Source organism: Ceratotherium simum, chromosome 21 (genome assembly GCF_057802395.1).
Source record: "Ceratotherium simum simum isolate JZ-2026a chromosome 21, ASM5780239v1, whole genome shotgun sequence".
NCBI lineage: Eukaryota > Metazoa > Chordata > Mammalia > Perissodactyla > Rhinocerotidae > Ceratotherium > Ceratotherium simum.
In genome coordinates, this window is record NC_141920.1 from 29,934,085 (window position 1) to 29,953,482 (window position 19,398).

Here is a 19,398-nt window from a genome sequence, read left to right on the forward strand (position 1 = left end):
ACTGTTTTTAATTTTCTGCGAGTTTTCATCATGAATGGGTGTTGGATTTTGTCAAATGCTTTTTCTGCATCAATTGATATATCACGCAATTGTTCTTCTTTAACCTGTGGATGCGATAGATTACAGTGATTGATTTTCAGAATCAGCTTTGCACGCCTGGAATAAATATGACTTAGTCATGGTATATAGCTTTACACTTTGTTAAATTCTATTTGCCCATATTCTGTTGAAGATTTTTGTGTCTAAGTTCGTAAGACATATTGGTCTGTAGTTTTGTTTTGTTTTTGGTAGAGTCTGTATCTGGTTTTGCTATCAAGGTATTAATGGCTTCATAAAATGAGTAGAGAGGTGGCCCCTGTTCTTCTATTTTCTGGAACAGATTGTATAAAATTGGTGTTAATTCTTCTTTAAATGTTTGCTAAAATTCTCCAGTGGGCCAGGATGTCTCGTATATTTTATTTTCTCCTCAAACATCCAAGCCTTCCTCCTCCTTCCTCCTAATCAGATAATGGTCTTCCTTCCTCTTTCATCTGGTCTGACACCCTCAAGCCATCTGCTGTGGCAATTGGGACTCACAGCCTCTGCCAATACACCATGGCCTTGGGGAGTGGGCTCCCCATGGCTGCTCAGCTCTTCACCGTGTAGAGGCAGAACCGTGCAGTTCTGTGGGGAGCCTGCAGGGCTCAGCTTCCACCACTGACCCAGAGAGACCTCCAGTGACCACTTCTGGCCAGTGTTCAATGAGCACTCAAACCTCCGCAAATTTTAACAGTGATTATCTCTGGAAGGAGGCATTGTGGATTCTTCTCTTGGTTTACAATTTCATGTTCTTCAACATGTTTTTCTCCACTGAGCAGGTAGCATCTGTGTGGTGGTAATAAGTTTAAAAGACAGATCCTCAGTTCCCAGGGGCTGGGGGATGAGAGCTGTGATGTGTGCAGTGCTCAGCCGTGTGACCATGGGGGTGAGTCCATTACCTGCACAAAGGTTCTGGAACAGACACGACCACTGGGAGATTTTGTGAGCTGGGGGCCATCCCAGTCTAGTTATCTAAATTCCACCTGTTCTGGAATAGGGACAGAGAAAACATTCCCAAAAGAAATTCTGGAGGAATCAGTGGGGAGAACACAGTAAACAGGCAGAGGGAGTCCTCACCACACACACCTGAGGTCCCACTCACCTGTGAGTCCAAGCAGCAGAGGTAGCAACAGGGATGGCAGAGGTGGGTAGGGGGAGGAGGTGGGGACAGGCGTCCTGGTGACCCTGGTGACCCAAGCAGACCCTTGGCCTGCTCTGTTTAATCTGGTCCAGAAGAGGCCAATGACTCTGTACTCTAAGGACAGAGGACAGTTCCTGCCTCCATGATGTCAGAGGATGGGGACTGCGATAAGAGGAAAGGCCGTGGCACTGTGACACATTTTTTGTGATCATAAATTGGAGAGACAAGGTTGCTACAGGCTCAGAAGTTGCTGCTGGAAATGTCCTGGGTTCCAAGGTGGAGGGAAACAACTTCTGCAGATTTGTGCTTCTTCTCAAGCCTCATTCCATCTGAGGTTCTCCCCACCCCCATAGTCCTTGCCTATCTAGGAGCCCTGGAGACATGGTCTGAGCCAGGGGCTTCTGGAACCTCATGATGGGCAGATGTGGTCCAGCTTCTGCATGAGCCCAACATCTGACCTCACTGAGCTGCAAAGCTGCAGGGAGGAGGCTGGATCTCTATGGCCTCACCTTCTTGGAAATAGAGTTGAACTTGACAAGAGACCCCTTACCCCACTCCAGAGGTGTCAGAGGTAAAATTGAGTCCTGACCCAACGTCTGCTGTGAGCTCTTGGGTTTGCTATGGATGCCTGCATACAATATAGGAAGCTGCCTCCTTCTCCTTCCTGCAGAGGAATTGTGTTTGACTGGGAGAGAGGTTAGAGTTTTGGAGATGGTGATGTTTTGTGCTTTAGAAGATAGAAGGGGCTTCCAGGGAAGGTGGGCCTGGGAGAACACTCTCCAAGAGGGAAAGCAACGCACCTGGAAATACACCTGGTTAGGTGAGGACTGCCTTTCCTGTCTGTGCTGGGTCTGGGGCCAGCTCTGGAGGAAGGGAGTAGAGGGGCAGAAGAAACACTCTCAGAGAGAGGAACCAGCATGTGGACCTCCTTCTTTTTCACCTCTGGAATGGACTCTACTCAAGCACAATTGTGGTTTAAAAGGACACTTGGCCCACACTGAGCTAATGACCCTTTCATGTCCAAGCCTCCATAGCCAGGCACTGGCTGCTATGGCCGTTTCCCCATTGCTTCCTTGTCACCCCTGCCTCCTCTTCAGACACCGACTAGATGTCAAGATACAATCTATGTTCAAATCTTAATTCCATATCCTAGTAGCAGACTAACCTTGAGCTCCTCACACAGACCTATATATTGTTTGACCTTGAAATGTTCATTTGTGTGCCTCAAATATTCAAAACTGAGGTCATAATCTGCACTCCAACATTCTCTTCTCACACCCCACCCTGTTCAGTTTGAGGCCCATCATCTGCCCATGGGATGAAACCAGGAAGGGACCCATGTTCTACACCCTCAGTCATCCACCCATATCTGTCTCCTACCAGACCCTGTTAGTTTTACCTCCTGAATACCTCTTGAATCTATTTCTCCATCTCCAGCATTATCTATTGCCTGAAGAAAACAATGACCTCTTACCTAGGCTAACCTTCTTCTTCTTGTGCCCCCTGTCATCTCTTCCTCCTCCTTCACCCAAGTGCTCTTTGACAACACGGGTCTGATTACACCCATTTTTTGCATAAACACTTTTGTGGACTCTCATTGCTCTTAGTATAGTAAGACTATATGGTCTGTGATATATGGTACCATAAACAATCACTCCTTCCATGACTGCTTGTCCCCTGGAGACAAAGGGATACCCACTTTGTCTGGTATTCAACACAGCCTCTTTGTCCCAGGTTGGGTTCCCTGGGGAACAGACTTTGAGTTGAAGATTAACAAGCAGATCATTTTTGAGGGAGTACATTTAAGACCAATATCTGTGGAAGGGAGGAGAGGGAAGCAGGATTGGGTAGAAGGAGAAGTTGAGCTGCAATGAAGTCTCAGCGAAGACCTCAGCTGACCTCCCATGGAGCTCTGGTGCTAGGATGTTCCTTCAAAGTGTGCTGAGTTGGAGTGAGAAGGCTGGGCCTTTATATCACCATGTTGATGAGTCATTGGATGTGGCATGTTATCAGGCATGGACTTGGGCAAGGAGGCTCTCCTCAGCTGAGGCAATTCCAAAGAGGGTTGACAGCTGAGGGCCGTCTTCTCCAGCCTGGTGCATCACAGCATTCACCAGGCACTTGAGAATGTCTTCCACCTGGGAATTCTTGGACTCAGGACATCTAGTAACACCTCCAGTTAGATCCTCAAAGCTACCTCACCTCACCCAGGTAACCCAAGTTTCTCTGACCCCACTTGGTCTGAACTCGACTTTACTAACTGGAGAAGTTTAAGATGAATATCCTGGGGGACTGAGAAGCAGCTTCCTCTGGGTTCTGTGAGTGCCTGGGTCTGGGGTGAGCTCTGACAGAGGACAGAGGAAGGAAGAGAAGGTAACCTCAGACCTGGGAAGTGAGATGAAACTTCTGTATATTAACACAGAAGTCTTCCCACTACCCATTCCTTGTGTTGTTTCCCTAGAGGGTGCAAGAAGCAGAGATTCAGCTGAGGGGAGGTTGAATTTTTTTAATAGATTTATTTCTTTTAACAATTTTAGATTTACAGAAAAATTGGGATGATAATACAGAGTTCCATGTACTGCTGCACACAGTTTTCCCTATTATTAATACCTTATATTAGTGTGGTACATTTATTTCAAATAATGAACCTATATTGGCACATTATTATTAACCAAAGTCCATAGTTTATTTAGATGTTGTTTTAGCTGGGGTACTATAACAAAAGCCTCTAAACAAAGAAATTTATTTCTCTCAGCTCTGGAGGCTGCAAGTCCAAAATCAGGGCGCCAGCATGGATGGGTGAGGGCCTCCTCTGCTCACAGATTTCTCATGGTGTCTTCACAAGGTGGAAGGGGCTCGGAATCTCTGTGGGGTCTCTTCTATAGGAGCACTAATCCCATTGATGAGGATGGAGCCCTCATGATCTAATTACCTTCCAAAGGCCTCACATTCCAACATGATCATATTGGACTTTAGGATTCTAACATGTGAATTTCAGGGGGACACAACATTCAGACCACAGCATAATCCAATTTTTTTTGGTGCTCAGATTGTTCCAGATTTGGCCTTCGGGAGCTCTTTCAGTTGGTTCCTGCACCACTTTGACCTACTCCAATCAATGAGCTGTTTTTTTTTTCCTTTGGTACTTCGTTATTTTCTAGGTGCTATAGAATTTTTTTTTTTTTTTTGAGGAAGATTAGCGCTGAGCTAACGTCTGTTGCCAATCCTCTTATTTTGCTGAGGAAGATTGGCCCCAAGCTAACATCTGTGCCCATCTTCCTTTACTTTATATGTGGGATGCCGCCACAGCATGGCTTGAGAAGCGGTGCCGGGGTCCGTGCCAGGAATCTGAGCCTGAGAAGCCCAGGCGGGTGAAGTGAAGCGTGAACCTAACCACTATGCCACCGGGCCCGCCCCAAGATGATGTGGAATTTTTGATGGGACTTTTTAAGCACAAAGAAGAGAGAGTAGTCTTTAACAAAAGGGCTTCAGAAGACAAGAATCAGATGGTGGAATGAAGAGAAACTTTACTTCAAAAGCCAACATCTAGTAGAAACTAATGTCCTCACTAAAGTAGTCATTCATTTATTTTTTCTAAAATATGATGATCTACTATATGGCAGTCACTGTTCTGACAACTGAGGATGCAGATAGTCCCTTCTCTGCTAGAACTGACATCCTATTTGAGGAAGACACACACACACACACACACACACACAGGTAGGGTTCAATTTGCATGGTGCTGATATGCATGAATTTTAGTTACCACGGCTCAGTTAAATAACATCAGTCCCCATCACATGGTTCAAATTCCAATTACCACAGTAAATTTACTGTGAGCAATTGCAGAAGTACAAAGTTTGCTGCTAGCTCTTCTTCAGGCCGCAAATCACCGTGTAACTGACAGATACTCATCATGATCAGTAACCAATCATATGATTTCTTTCACAGTCTGCAGCGATTGATCACCGTGACTCTGTTACTCAGTTTATGCACAGACAGCAAAGCATGTAGTCGTGTTGTCTCCTGGTCTCCCAGTGATGAACCCACGTCACATTTTACAAAAATGATTTATTGCAAAAGGGAATGGGCAACAGAGATGAAATTGCAATGGAGAAACGAAAAGTGATAAAGCTGGAAGTGAAATGCAAATAGAATGTAAGTGGAGTCATAGAAGAAACAGCTGCCTGTGGGAATGACGACACTGATGCTGTTAGAAAGATTCCAGATGTCAGACAGAGGAACTTAGTGACGGCAAACTTACCACATAAATGAAGAAAGTGGTGGTGAGGAAAAGGGTGGAAATGTCCCGGAGGCAGTGACACCAGCAAACACTTCCAATTAAAGGAAACTCTGTAAAGATTTCACAACATTGAGAACACAAGGGATAAAAATATTGGAAGTTGGTCCAAACTTAGAAACGAGTATGATGATTCACCAAGGCATAGAAAAGATCCTTGATCTGTATCGTAAATTATGCAATAAGAAGACGGCAAACACTGTTCAAACTGCTCTTGATAAGTTTTTACAAAGATAATAAAACACTTTAATTCTCAGTGTTTCTAATCTTCAAATGACAGTGTGCTAAGTAAATATTAGTTTTTCTATTTCTCTTTTTCCTCTACATTTACAACTGACAGTTTCCAATGTTTTGAAAAAAATTTTAAAGGTCACAGCATAATTATTAGTAATCTCATTGATTATTGACATCACTTTCCATGGTTTCAGTTTGCACACTCATTATTACACTCCTGCACTGCCAAGCAAAGTGAGCACTTCCTATATTCAGTGTGTCAGGTAATAATAAGTGATAAGGAAACAAATTAATCAGGTCAAGAGGAATTGGAATGCCAGGTGAGAGAGGAATTTATATTTTATGTAGGGTGGTTTATGGAAGGTGCCTTTACTAGAGTGACATTTGAGCAGAGACTTGAAAGAAAGGAGAGAGTAAACGATGTGGATATATTGGGGGAAGAAGCCGAGGAGTGATACAATTTGACTCATATTTCCAAAGAACCACTGTGGTTGAAACAAGAAAGCCACCCAGAGACTCCTGCAGTGGCCCAGGGAGAGATGATGGTGGCTGGGATCAGGGAGCGGTGGTGGGGGAGAAGTGTGCCGATTGTGGAGATAACTCAGTGCTGTGCAGGGGAAGGTTTGGACAGGCTCGGGGGAGCTGACTGCTACATTTTCAGGAGTTATGGAAGCTGTTGTTAAACTGTTGCTAGCTTGAAATTGGCCACCTTGGGAGTGTTTACACCACAAAAATTGGAAGGCATTGCAAATGAGGCTTTTTTTTCTTTTGGAGAATCAATTGTCAAACAATTGCCATCTCACCTCTGGATATAAGCCTATTGACGGCAGAATTAAATACAGGACATAAGAGAAAGGGAAATCAAGGATGACTCCACGGCTTTTGGACTGATGCCATGTGTACCATGAGCAACAGGGTTGAGAAGGAAGCAGATGATAGTAGAATTAGTGCTTTCATCACAGGCAGATTAGGAAAAACTTCTTTCTGGGTTTGAGGAGTAGGACATTGAGGCAAAGAGGAAGGAGAACAATTTTTCTTCTTAAAATCAGAATGGGAGGAGTCCGGACCCACGGCTTAGCAGTTAACTGCCCGTGCTCTGCTACTGGCGGCCCGGGTTCGGATCCTGGGCGCACACCGACGCACCGCTTGTCCAGCCATGCTGAGGCCGCGTCCCACATACAACAACTAGAAGGATGGGCAACTATGACATACAACTATCTACTGGGGCTTTGGGGAGAAAAAGAGAAAAAAAAAAAGAAGGAGGAGGATTGGCAATAGATGTTAGCTCAGGGCCAGTCTTCCTCAGCAAAAAGAGAAGGATTGGCATGGATGTTAGCTCAGAGCTGATCTTCCTGAAAAAAAAAAAAGAAAATCAGAATGGGAGTTCATTTGTACTCAAGAGGCAATAGAGCAACTCAGTGAGGCTGGGGAGTTGGGTTAGACAGGAATCCAGAAGACAGAATAACTCTTGATGCATGGACATGAGTGTGTAGTTCATGGCCAAGTCCCAAGGCAATGGATGAGAGATATCCTGATAGATGTAGACTTGAATAGTTTCTCACATTCTGGGGAGATGTTGTGAGCCAGTCCCCAGTGCTAAGACCCATGGCCCCTCCTCAGGACCATGTTTGCAAACCCAGCTCTGGGGGCATCAAGGACTGGGAGATGGAGCAGCAGGAGTGTGTGAGCAGGCAGGTCTCTGGGGAGGGGAGGCATTTGGAGCAGAGTCATGGAAGCTTCTGGTAGGATCCTTCCCTTAGGCAGGGCCCCTCACAGAAGGAAGGAGACAGCAGAGATTGCGGGTGGCACACAGCAGGGAAGGAAGGAAGGAGCTGTGGGAAACATGTCCACATTTACTTATCTGCTCATCATTATAGAAATGTTCCCTGTGTGCCTCCTATGTCCCCGGTGCTGTTCTCCTCCTGAGAAAACTGTCATGAGACGACAGGTTGACCCTGCGATAGGACTCTGCTACCTCAGCCTTCCTCCCCGGGGCCTGATTCTCCTTCCCCATCCCTTCCACTCTGTCACTCAGAAGGTCAGAGCAGGAACAGCCCTCAGAGCAGCATCTAGGACTTCTCAACATTACTCTAATGTGTGGGTTCCTTTTACCCCATGAGCCCCAGCGTTCAAGTAATCTACAGAAGGTCTCCAAGGGAACCGCTCACTCAGCTCCCCTTCATTCAGCCTCCCGCTGCCCACTTCCTCCACAGAACCACAAGGACTCTGTGGACACCCTTTGAAAACCCTTGATCCAGCCCTCCTCCTGCAGGACCCCACACAGTTCCTCGGATGGAGAAACTCTGAGAGGGAACCACAATACTCCTGAGTGTATTGAGGGAGGTGTGTCACCTTCTCTTAACTCCATGTGGGCCCTGACCCAGTGTGACCTGTGGGATGGCCCCTGTTACTGACCTTCCCCTTTATGGGACAGACCTTGGCCTGCCCTCCCAGCCCCGCGACTTACAGTCAGGCCCTCCACTTCCTGTGGACGTAGATGGCAGAGACTCCGATGGCCAGCAGCAGCTTTGCGCTTAGGACGAGGACTACCAGAGGGACAGTAGACAGCTCTCGGCCTGGAAATCAAGGGACAGGAGGAGCCATTAGAGGGGCCACAAAGGAGCCATTCCTAGGGCCTCCACTTCCTCCATCTGAGGCTACCCAGGCCATCAACATTCTGAAGCTTTTGAACTTGCATCCTGCTCAACCTTGAGGCAGAAATTAGGGTTACGATGTTCCTCATTCTGACTCACCCCCTTCTCAAGCTACCAGTGTTGTCCCCCTGGAGGGAAGGGTGGAGAATGTGTACTCAGTGACCTGTAAGTGTGTCTCCTGGTTGACTTACTTGATCCTCATACCTCTATGGAGCAGGTGTTATCCTCATTCCGATGAGGCAACTGAGGCTCAGAGACATTAGGGAGGGTCACAAGACTAGTGGGATTCAATCCTAGGGAAATCCATCATTGTTCTCCTGTAGAATGACCCAGAGACCTTGCCTCTTGGACTAAGGCATGTCCAAACTGTCAGAGTCATAGGAATGAATGCCCACACAGCATGCAAGTGGAGTGAGGACAGGTTTCACAGTCAGTGGGAGAGATGCAAGGCTGTCCTCGTTCACAGCAGGGGCGAGGTTGGATGACCCCATGTTCTCAGGAGCTGAGGGAGCCCTCAGGGTGCCTGACCTCATGAGACCTGCTGCCTGGAGAACACCCTGGTGAGTCTAGGAAATGGGGTCTCATGCTTGGGAGGGTCTCAAACACCATCCAGCCCACCTGGACCCCAGTGAGGATGTCAGCTGAAATCTTTCTCTTAGACTCTGAAAATTGTATCTAAAGACGTACATTTGGGCTCTTTGCATTTTTAGAATGACCAGTTTTTGCTTTTAAAATTAAATGAATAATGATAATAAAATAACTTTTTTTTTTTTTTTTTTTTGCTGAGGAAGATTTTCCATGAGCTAACATCTATGCCAATTTTCCTCTATTTTGTTTGTGGGTCGCCACCACCGAGTGGTGTAGGTCCACACCTGGACTGAAATCCAGCTGCCGAGGGGGAGTGCACTGATCTTAACCACTATACCATGTGGCAAGCCCCTAAGATAATTTTTTATAAATAAAATTATCCTTAAGGAAGGAGAGGAGACCTCTTCTGGGGGTGTTAGAGGATGACAGTTCTCATTGAGCAGCTCTCTGAGACTTTCTGTCAGGTGCAGAAATTGCACTGCCTGAGTGCACCTCCTTCTGGAGGGCAGCTCACATCTGAGGAACAGGTGAACTGGAGTATAGAGGCTCAGCCCTCTCCCCTCCACTGAAAACAGCTCTGAAAGACCACCCTGGCTCCACAGCTCTGTGAGAGCACGAGTCTGTGTTGTGCCTGGATTGTAGGTCACCAGCTCCCTGTCCCAGTCCTGCTCTCACTCCCACAGGCACGTTGATCCTGGCTGCACTCTATAAGAAGCTCCACATTCTCATGTCCATTTCAGAGTCTGCTTCTGAGCATAGTTGACCTATGGGAGTCCATCTGGGAGTGGTCGGAAAGCCAACTCTAAAATGCAAATATGGAACTGGACCACTCATCAGCTGGCTGGCCAGGAGGACCCCAGCACTGGCAGGAGGTGGAACAGGGGAGTCCCTGGCTCCCCCTAGTGGAGGAAGTGTTTAAACTTCACCAGTGGTGAACTGGGAGGGTGTAACCAGAGGAATGGAGTACTTTGGGGTCAGGCATTTGAAATTGATGTGGGAAATGGTAATTATAAGGACTATGGAATTAATGGTTGTTGCTGTGGCATCAATCCTTTGGAAAAAGACAATGAAAAGTAAGAGAGATGAATCACAAGGGAAAGGTCAAGTGTGAAAGCCAGAGGACTTCTTGGCAACACTGCAGAGTCTGATCTCCCAGAGCCAGAGGCAGAAGAAGCTGAGGATGGGCCCAGGACATCATTATATTAGCAGAGCTACAAAGTAGGCTGAATTCTCAACTTCAGTGGGCCTGTCTGCCAGAATAGGGCCCTGATGGGGACGTATGGGACCCTGAGATGTGGGACAGGGACACATGGGCCAAAGCACTCAGGACACTTCAGTGACTTCTGGGCACTGAGGACAAGGGCGGCATCACACTCCTTGTCTCCAAAAACGGCGTCTCCAAACCAGAAGGAAACACAAAGGGGGGAAAGAAAATTCTACAGAAAACTAGATCTCTGTATTAGTTGCAGAGAAAATGCTAAAACTGCAAAATAACTGTGAGTTAAAGAAAAAAATCACCAAACCCTAGTGCACAACCTTTCACTGGGCTGCCATCTCAGTCTCACCCAACCACCAGGAAGAGTGATGATGGCTCAGGAGAGCAAAGTGGCCTGAGAGATATTTGGAAAACTCACCACCAATATTAAATCCATCATAAATTAGAAAATGTTTCAAAAGTGTGCTGCAGAGCAGAGCTCAGAAGGAGTGTCAAAGTATGCCTGATTGAAAAGGGCTGGCACAGAATCCCAAGAGTGTGTGAATATGTTACTTACATGGGAAAAGGCACTTGCCTTGGTGATTAAGTTAACGATCTTGAGATGAGGACATTGTCTTGGATTATCTGAGTGGATCCAGTGTAATCACAAAGATCCTTATAAGTGAAAGAGGGAGGCAGGCGAGTCGGAGAAGGAGACGTGATGGCAGAGTCAGAGGTCAGCGTGAGGTGGGGCCCTTAGCCAAGGAATGCAGCCGGCCTCAAGGAGCTGGAAAAAACAAGGACTCGCATTCTCCCCTAGAGCCTCCAGAAGGAGCACAGCCCTGCCACCCACTGTGGACCTCTGACCTCTAGAGCTGTAAGGTAATAAATTTATGTCGTTTAAAGCCACTCAAGGGGCACGCCCAGTGGCGCAAGCAGTTGGGTGCGTGCACTCCACTGCAGTGGCCTGGGGCTCGCCGGTTCGGATCCTGGGCGTGCACCTACGCACCGCTTGTTAAGCCATGCTGTGGCGGTGTCCCACATAAAGTAGTGGAAGATGGGCATGGATGTTAGCCCAGGGCCAGTCTTCCTCAGCAAAAAAGAGGAGGATTGGCATAGGATGTTAGCTCAGGGCTGAACTTCCTCACGAAAAAAATAAAAAATAAAGCCAGTGAAAGTGTGGTAATTTGTTACAGCAAGGATAGGAAACTAATACAAGGAGGCTGGGACATTTCAAAAGGACAGATGTGACTATTGTCACTCAATTTAAAGTGTATATCTTCTGAGAGGAAAAGGCAAAAAAGAAGGAGGAAGTGCTGTTTGGCAATAGAGTAGTGAAAGGAAACAGGAAAACGGGGGGAAGGAAGTTTAAGGTCCAAAAAGACAAAGAGAAATAAAAAACTCAGAGGCCTAAAACCTTTGTCCCATTGTCAAAACCAACCAACCAACCCAAACTCCATTAACATGCCTGGATTATGCTGTGCTGAGAGAAGAGAGGGCCATTAAGCTAGGAATATTGTAAAGCGCACCAACACCGTAGAAATGAACACAAAGATGTGCATCCTCACGCTAGTCCCATTGGACCCAGGACTGCAGTGGCTGGAGCCCTCAGATGCCTGAGGCAGGCTGGACATCCTGCTGCAGCAGGGTCATAGAGGCATCTTGCACTTTGCTCCAGCCCGCCAAGATGGACAACCCAAAAACCATTTCCCTCCTCAGTACATTAGCGAGTGTGCTCGGTCAGGCACAGTGACAGCACCCAGAAGTAACAGCCCTGGTCTGAGCCTCGCGGGAGATGGAGACTAAGGAGCACACCCAGGCTGGTCCAGACAGGATGGTGTGGACCCGCCTCTCTCTGCTCTCCCCCTTCAGTACAATCTGACTCCTGGAAACAATGGGAGGTACAAGTACAGGAGGACACTGACAGGAGGACGAGGAAGCAGACTGACTGGGCCCTGAACACTGGAGGGAGAACACAGTGGCCAGGGGTCTAGATCCCACTCTCCTGACTGCCCAGCACAGGAGGAGACCAGGATGGCATTAGACAAAGGAGAAGTGTATCATCAGTGATCTAAGTTCCTGCCTCAAGAAACAAGCAAAAGAGGAACAAAAGAAACCCAAAGCAGTAGGAAGAACAGAAATAGTAAAGAAAAGAGGAGAAAATCAACCAAATAGAAAACAGAGAAGCAATAGAGAAAATCCTTGAAACAAAAGCAGTTTCTTTGAAATGACCAATAAAATTGAAAAACTTGTAGCAAGACTGATGATGAAAACAGGAGAAATGACACATTGCCAATATCAGCAGTCAAAGAGGAGACATTACTACAGACCATGCAGATGTCAAATGGATAACAAAGGGAGATTGTGAGCAACCCTACAGACAACTTAGAGAAAATGGATCAAATACCTCAAAAAGCACAACCTGCCACAATTCACCTCATATGAAATGAAATAATTTAAATAGCCCCAAACTCTTCAAATTCTTTTTCAAATCTGAAAAAGGATTCTCCAGGTCCAGATGGTTTCAATTACCTAATATTCTACCAAGCATTTATGGATGAATTAAAACCAATGTTGGGAGACAAAAACAGCTATAAAAGAAATTTGGGAAAATGTGAATATATATTCCATTTTAGATGGTATTAAGGAATTATTGTTAATTGTATTAAGCGTGTAATGGTATTGGTTTTGTAGAAAAACCAATGTCTTTAATCATATGACCACACAGTAGTGAACTCCATTTGCACCTGGATGTGCATACAAGACTAAGTTATTAGTGAACACAATTATGCAACTTCAGTTATGTCTTTTGTTTTAAGGGAAATTAGACAATTTCCTATCTTCTCTTTTCTACCAGGCAAGGTCATGGACACTCAGTGTCCCGGGTTGACCCAGCAGATGAGGACAACACCACAGGGCGTGTGGGAAGGGACGTGGCCCTTTGAAAGGTCTTCTGGAGTAGATTCCTGAAACCTGACTCGACTCCCTTTGTTGTTACCTGAGAGAGAAATAAGACATATTTTCTTCATAGAAAGAGGGACTCTGTAGGTCTTTGGGACAATGGCCAGCTGAGGGGAACGTGTCTCTAATTAGCACATATGTCCTTTACAGGCTGGTGGTCCCTGTCATCAGGGTCTCAGAATCACCTTGATTAGTTTAATCCAATGACCTCGTCTAATGGCAAAACGTCTTCAACAATATCTCCCCCATTGCTCCCCAAGTCTCTTCTGTAAAACTCCAAACTCTCAGGTGGTTGAAGCAGGAAGGAGATCATAGAGGAACTGGAATTTGCATATAGTAAAGGTGCTCCTGGTGGTTGTGATTATTGCTGGCCCATTGTCACAAATCAGGGAACAAAGGAGGCCTGTACTGTGACCACTCAGTGTCACCAAGGTGACTGGTCCAGACTCACACCCCACGCCCTCAGGGCTCTTCTTCCAGCATTTCACAGAGTAGGAGGTGCAGGCGTGTGCTGGGGTGACACTACTGATGTGGATGGAAAAGTCTAGGATGGAATAGAGACTAGGCAGAGGTTAGAAATGGCAAGGAGGAGGGAGGTGGCCTGACATGGATGGTGATGTAATCATTGTTAGGTGAAGAAAGCAGGAGGCAGGATGCTGCTGAACAGGATGAGCTACCTCCTTCCCTACTTCTTTCTGTAATGTATATTTATGTCAAAAGACCTGTATTGGGGCAGGCCCTGTGGCGTAGTGGTTGAATTAGGTGCACTCTGCTTGGCGGCCTTGGGTCATGGGGTTCAGATCCCAGGCAAGGAAATACACCAGTCATCAGCCATGCTGTGGTGGCGACCCATATATAAATGGAGGAAGACTGGCAGATGTTAGCTCAGGGCTGATTTCCTCAAGCAAAAAAAGAGGAAGATTGGCAGATGTTAGCTCAGGAGTAGTCTTCCACAAAAAAAAAAAAAAAAGATCTACAAAGATATGTACTAAAATCTTACCAGGGATGACCCTTGAGTGTGGGATTTGGGGAGGGCAGCTTACTTCCAAGTTCTACTTTATATTTATAGAATTTTAGATTATTCTATGATAAGCATGAATTACTACTTTTAACGTAAATAAAAAGATGAGGAGTCAGGTCAGTAGGAGGGGAGGCCTCGCCAGGGGTTCCACCTGTGTCCTGCTCCTTCTGGTGGGCAGAGGCCTCCAGGGTATGGTGTTTGGTGACCGCCGGCTGCCCGTCATGCTCCACCTGGCAGGTGAGCACCACATCCTCCCTGTGGGCAGATGAGTTCGCCAGAGCCAGCTCGCCCAGTTAAAGGTGCCATCCTTGTTCTCTACAAGTGTCGAGACCATTTCTGTTCTGGGACACGTTTCCATTCTCCAACCAGGTCAGCTTTATGTGCCGGGGTAGAACTTGTTCACCTGGCAGGTGACGGTCACCAGGTTCTGTCAGGCTGTCGGGTAACCTCCAAGGTGGGCGTAACTGAAATAGCACAGGGCAGAAGCTCTGACCTTATGGAACAGACAGATCACAGAGGAGGGCTCCATACCTTAGCTCCCACCACAGATGGAATCACCCAGGACAGTGCTAGGCATGCAGCAGGTGCTCAAACACTGAGAGGATTCTCTGCATATGAATGAAATCACAAAGCACAGTGCCAGGCTCACAGTAGGTGCTCAGGGACTGGTAGCTCTTTAGGTCATAAGCACAGCCCCTGGCATACAGTGGGAGCATAATAACTGTGGCAAAATAAATGAAATCACCAAGCAGGTAGGGGCTGGGCTTAGAGTAGGTGCTCAATAATTGGAGCTGCTATTGGTAAGGTAGACGACACGACCTAGCACAGAGCTCGGCACATGGCAGGTGTTCACCTGGCAGCTGCCATTAGAACAGGTGAGTGACCAGCACATCCAGGTGCCTGGTGATTGGGAAGGACGGTCAGGAATTAGATTCCAGGAAATCCAGGCTTAGAGCAAACAGCAGGGGGAGGAGGGGCTTGGGGGCTTGGGGCGGGTGGGCGCTTGGGCTGGGCTGAGGGGCATCTACCTCGGAGGGTCTCAGACAAGCTGGCCGTCCCACGAAGAGGAGGGCCCCTGCAGCATGACGTGGCCACCTACGCAGATGACCTGGGAGCGAACATCCCCGGGCCAGCACCACCTTGGCTGTGCTGGAGACACTGTAGGAAACGCCTGCCTCCCTCTGGGTCCATGTTGGTCTGGGAGGCTGGGAGCTCATTCCCATTTTTGAACCACTTCAGGTGATGTTTCTGGGGGAGAAGCCGTGGGACTCGCAGGTGAAGCTCACTGTCTGCTCAGGTGGGACCCTCGCCGTGGGGCCCGATACCACAGGGGGAGAGGGTTTGGCTACAAAAGGAGCATTTATAAACAATAAACGAGATTGTGGTTATATCACTGACCATAAGTGTGCGATGCTGTTAAGAACCTTCATATATAGTATTTTTTAATCCTTCTAATAGTGCCGGGAGGGTGAGTCATCATCCTCATCTTACAGAGGAGGACACACAGGTTCCCAGAGGTGAACTCTGAGGAAGGGGGTAGGTTGAGGGAAACTCAGTTTCTTCCCTGCCTATGCAGGAAATTTGTCAGTATCCAACAAATTAAAATACACACACCCACTGACCGAGCAATGCCACCTCCAGTGGGCATCTCCCACTGGAGTAGAGTGGTGCAGCACTGGTTTAATATCCCAAGGTTGGGAACAACTTTGTATCCATCAATGGAAGACTGTAGAATGAATGTGCTATCTCCATATGATGGATGTTATGCAGCTGTGGAAACAACGGGCAGCTCTAGTGCTGACATGTATTGCTTGATTGGGGTGATTGGCTGAAGGTTGGGCGAGGTTCCCAGTCACCTTGGGCCTCAGGGTCTGAAATGTCAGGAGCTTTCTGAAGCTTTGGAAAACTGACACAAAGGAGAAATGCTGGCTCCTGTTCAGTGGTTTTGTGCAGCGAGCTTTTATCCAACATTTACTATGGGCCAGCCTCTGCCATCGAAAGAGTGTGCAGTGTCAGCACAGGAAGGAGCCTGCCTGGAATCAGATCCAGGTTCTGATATGATCCCCTTACACACTGGCCATGTGACTGTGGGCATGTCCCCCATCATCTCTTGGCCTCAGGCTCCCCATCTGTACATGGGGCATTGGGCTTGATGGGTCTGAAAGTCCTTGCTGTGCAAGACATTTCAGGATTCAGGATCCAGGGCCTGTGGCAGGAAACCGTAAACCAGCTTTCTTTTGCTGCCTCAACAGTGAACCCCTAAATCAGTCACATGGGGAACCTCTTCCCTGGGTGAGGGACATTCTGAGATGACCCAGCTCTGCCGGGACCTTCAGTGACTGTGTGAGTTGGTCTCTGAATCACCCGAGGATTTCTGGACAGACACACAGCAAACACCCAACCTGTCTGGCTGCCTCCTCCAGCCAGTCTGGCAGAGTAAACAGAGTCTGGGCCTCTTAGGGATTCCTCTCAGTGTGATGTTTCTGAGGATGAAGTGAAGAAACACACGTTCTCCCTCCCTTCCCTGCATGGATTTCCCCTCACAGGAAAGGAAGAGGACGTGAACCTCCTGGGAGAAGAGCCTTTGGCTGCTGTGTCCACTGCTGCTTCCACAGCACCAGGGCAGAGCCTGGCACACAGTAGGTGCTCAGTTAGTGCTGAGTAAAGGGAGACTCAGCCACATTGAGGGGCACGCTCTGGGGGCAGGGGCGAGGTCTGGCCCTGTGACTGGGCGAGTCACTCAGACTTTCAGTTCCCTCCTCCCTGGGACAAAGGGCTGGGACGGAATTGGAAAAGGCAAGGGCTGTGGAGCCAGGCAGACCGGGGTTCAGACATTTCCCCATTTACCAGCTGTGGGGCTCTTGAGCAACTAGCACAACCTCTCCAGGCCTCAACTTCCCTGATCTGTGGAAGGGGTGATATCAGATCATGAATATAAGCACTCCACAGCCACACCTCATTCTCGTTGCTCAAGAATGGAGGGTGTTATTATTGACTTGTTGTCACGCACCAGGGGATGAAGGAGGCCCACGCTGTACTCACCACTCATGGTGAGCTGGATGCCTGGTCCAGACTTAAAATCCACGCCGTCAGGGCTCCCTTTCTGGAACTTCACACAGTAGTATATACCAGTGTCCGCTGGGGTGACGTTACTGATGCGGATGGAAAAGTCCTGTATGTTTCTCTTTGTGTTGTCTGAAACATTTGTTACTCTGGGGAAGTGGCCTCCTTTGAAACTGTAGATTAACTCCCGACCTGGCCCTGTCCCCCTGAACCACTTGACGGTCCCCACAGGGAACAGGGAGGTCATGGTGCAGCGCAGAGTGGCCGTCTCTCCAGCTGCAAGGGACACTGACTTCTCAGGCTGAATCACCTGCAGCTCCTCACCTGCCACTCCTGGAGGGGAACAGACCCATTATTTATTCATCCTTATGTGATCTTGTAGGTTTTCTCAAGTGTTTATCAACAACAGCTTTCACTGACTGAGCGTACCCAATGAATGTGCCTTGAGCTCAGCACATTGCATAGACCAAACCTCATGTAACCCTCACAATGAGCCTGTCATGTGAAACTATCCCAGATGATGAACTGAGGCACAGAGAGGTTCAGCGATGTGGAAGAGTGTGGGTTTGTGTGCCTGAGCCTTCTCTGGGAGTTTCATGCTTTACCAAATATTTCTGGATATCCAATTTCTGGCCTCATGGAGTGTTGCACTTCTGGACCTTGGCGTTGGGTGGGATCATGAAAGTATTTTTAGACCACTTGTTTGCAGTAGAAGTGATGAAGGAATTTTGTGGGATAACGATTTCACTGCAAGAACCTCTAACGGATCAACTTCCCTCTTCCATTTCCCTCTTCCACATGCTCGTGATGGGTCTGCTCCATCAGCCTGGATACTTGAGTGGCAGTGATGGCAGAGCTCCCAACACACAATGAACATGTAGATTAAATAAGATCTAAAACATTGTTTCAAGTTCCTGGGATTACTTTCCACAGCATAATCATGTTTTATAGTTTCCTACTCCTGCTGTAACAAATTACCCAAAACGTTGTGGTTTAAAACAACAGAAATTTATTGACTTGTCATTATGGAGACCAGAAGTCCACAACTGCTGTTACAGGGATATAATCCAGGGTCAGCCAAGCTGCATTTCTTCTGGAAGCTCTCTTCCTTGCTCCTCCTAATTCTAGATGCTGCCACATTCCTTTTCCCATGGTTCCTATTACTCATGTTACTTCCTATTACCCTATTGCTTGTGTTACTCCTGTCACTCCAGGCTCTTGTTTCCATTGTCACTCTGTCCTTGTCAATCTTTGACTTTCCTGCCTCCTTCTTATAAGGACCCTTGTGTTTGCACTGGGCTGACCTTGAAAATCAAAGAAAATCTCCCTCATATCAAACGCCATAACTTAATCACCCCGGCAGAATCTCTTTTAAGTAGATAAAGTAAAATATTGACAGGTTCTGGGTATTAGGACATGGGCCTCTTTGAGGGTCCAATGTTCTGTCTCCCACACACATCTCTCTGAACTTTCAGAAACCATTTGCCATAATAGAACCCTAAGTGTGTGCACATTGTCTCACAAGGTGAAGGACAAGGCAACTCACTGAATTTGGAAGAAGGGCCATTCAAGCAGTGCTCTGGAGAAATAGTTTGAAAAATAAAACTAGAAATCAATAACAGAAGGATAAATGGAATATTCATAAATATACAGAAATCAAACAACGTGACTCTTAAAAAAATCAATAAGTCAGAGAAGAAATCACAAGGGAAATTAGAGAATACCTTGAGGCAAATGAAAGCAAAACACAAGATACCAAAAGTTATGAGATGCAGTGGAAGTAGGCTAGAGGGAAATGTACAGCTGTAAAGGCAGACATTTAGAAAGAGGAAAGATCATAAATCAATAACTTAACTATACACTCTTCAGAAATTAGAAAAAGAATTGCAAAATAATTACAAAATCCAAAGGTAGCAGAAGGAAGGAAATAATAAAGATTAGTGCAGAGATAAATAAAATGTGAATAGACAAACAACAGAGAAAATCAACAAAACCAAGAGTGGTTCTTCAAAAATCAACAAAATTGACAAACCTTTTAGCTAGATTGACTAAGAAAAAACAGAGAGAAGACCCAAATAACTAAAATCCAAATTAAAGGACACTACTATAATTTTACAGAAATAAAAGAGATTATAACAGAGTACACATTGTGAACAACTGTAC

The 19,398-nt window shown here is 46.8% G+C and overlaps 2 pseudogenes; both read right to left on the reverse strand.

Annotated features, from left to right (window-relative positions):
• LOC101405616 (signal-regulatory protein gamma-like) overlaps positions 1–19,398 on the reverse strand; it is a 66,539-nt pseudogene that overhangs the window by 18,221 nt on the left and 28,920 nt on the right.
• The window catches only part of LOC147914261 (signal-regulatory protein beta-1-like), a 27,859-nt pseudogene continuing 15,793 nt past the window's right edge, over positions 7,333–19,398 (reverse strand).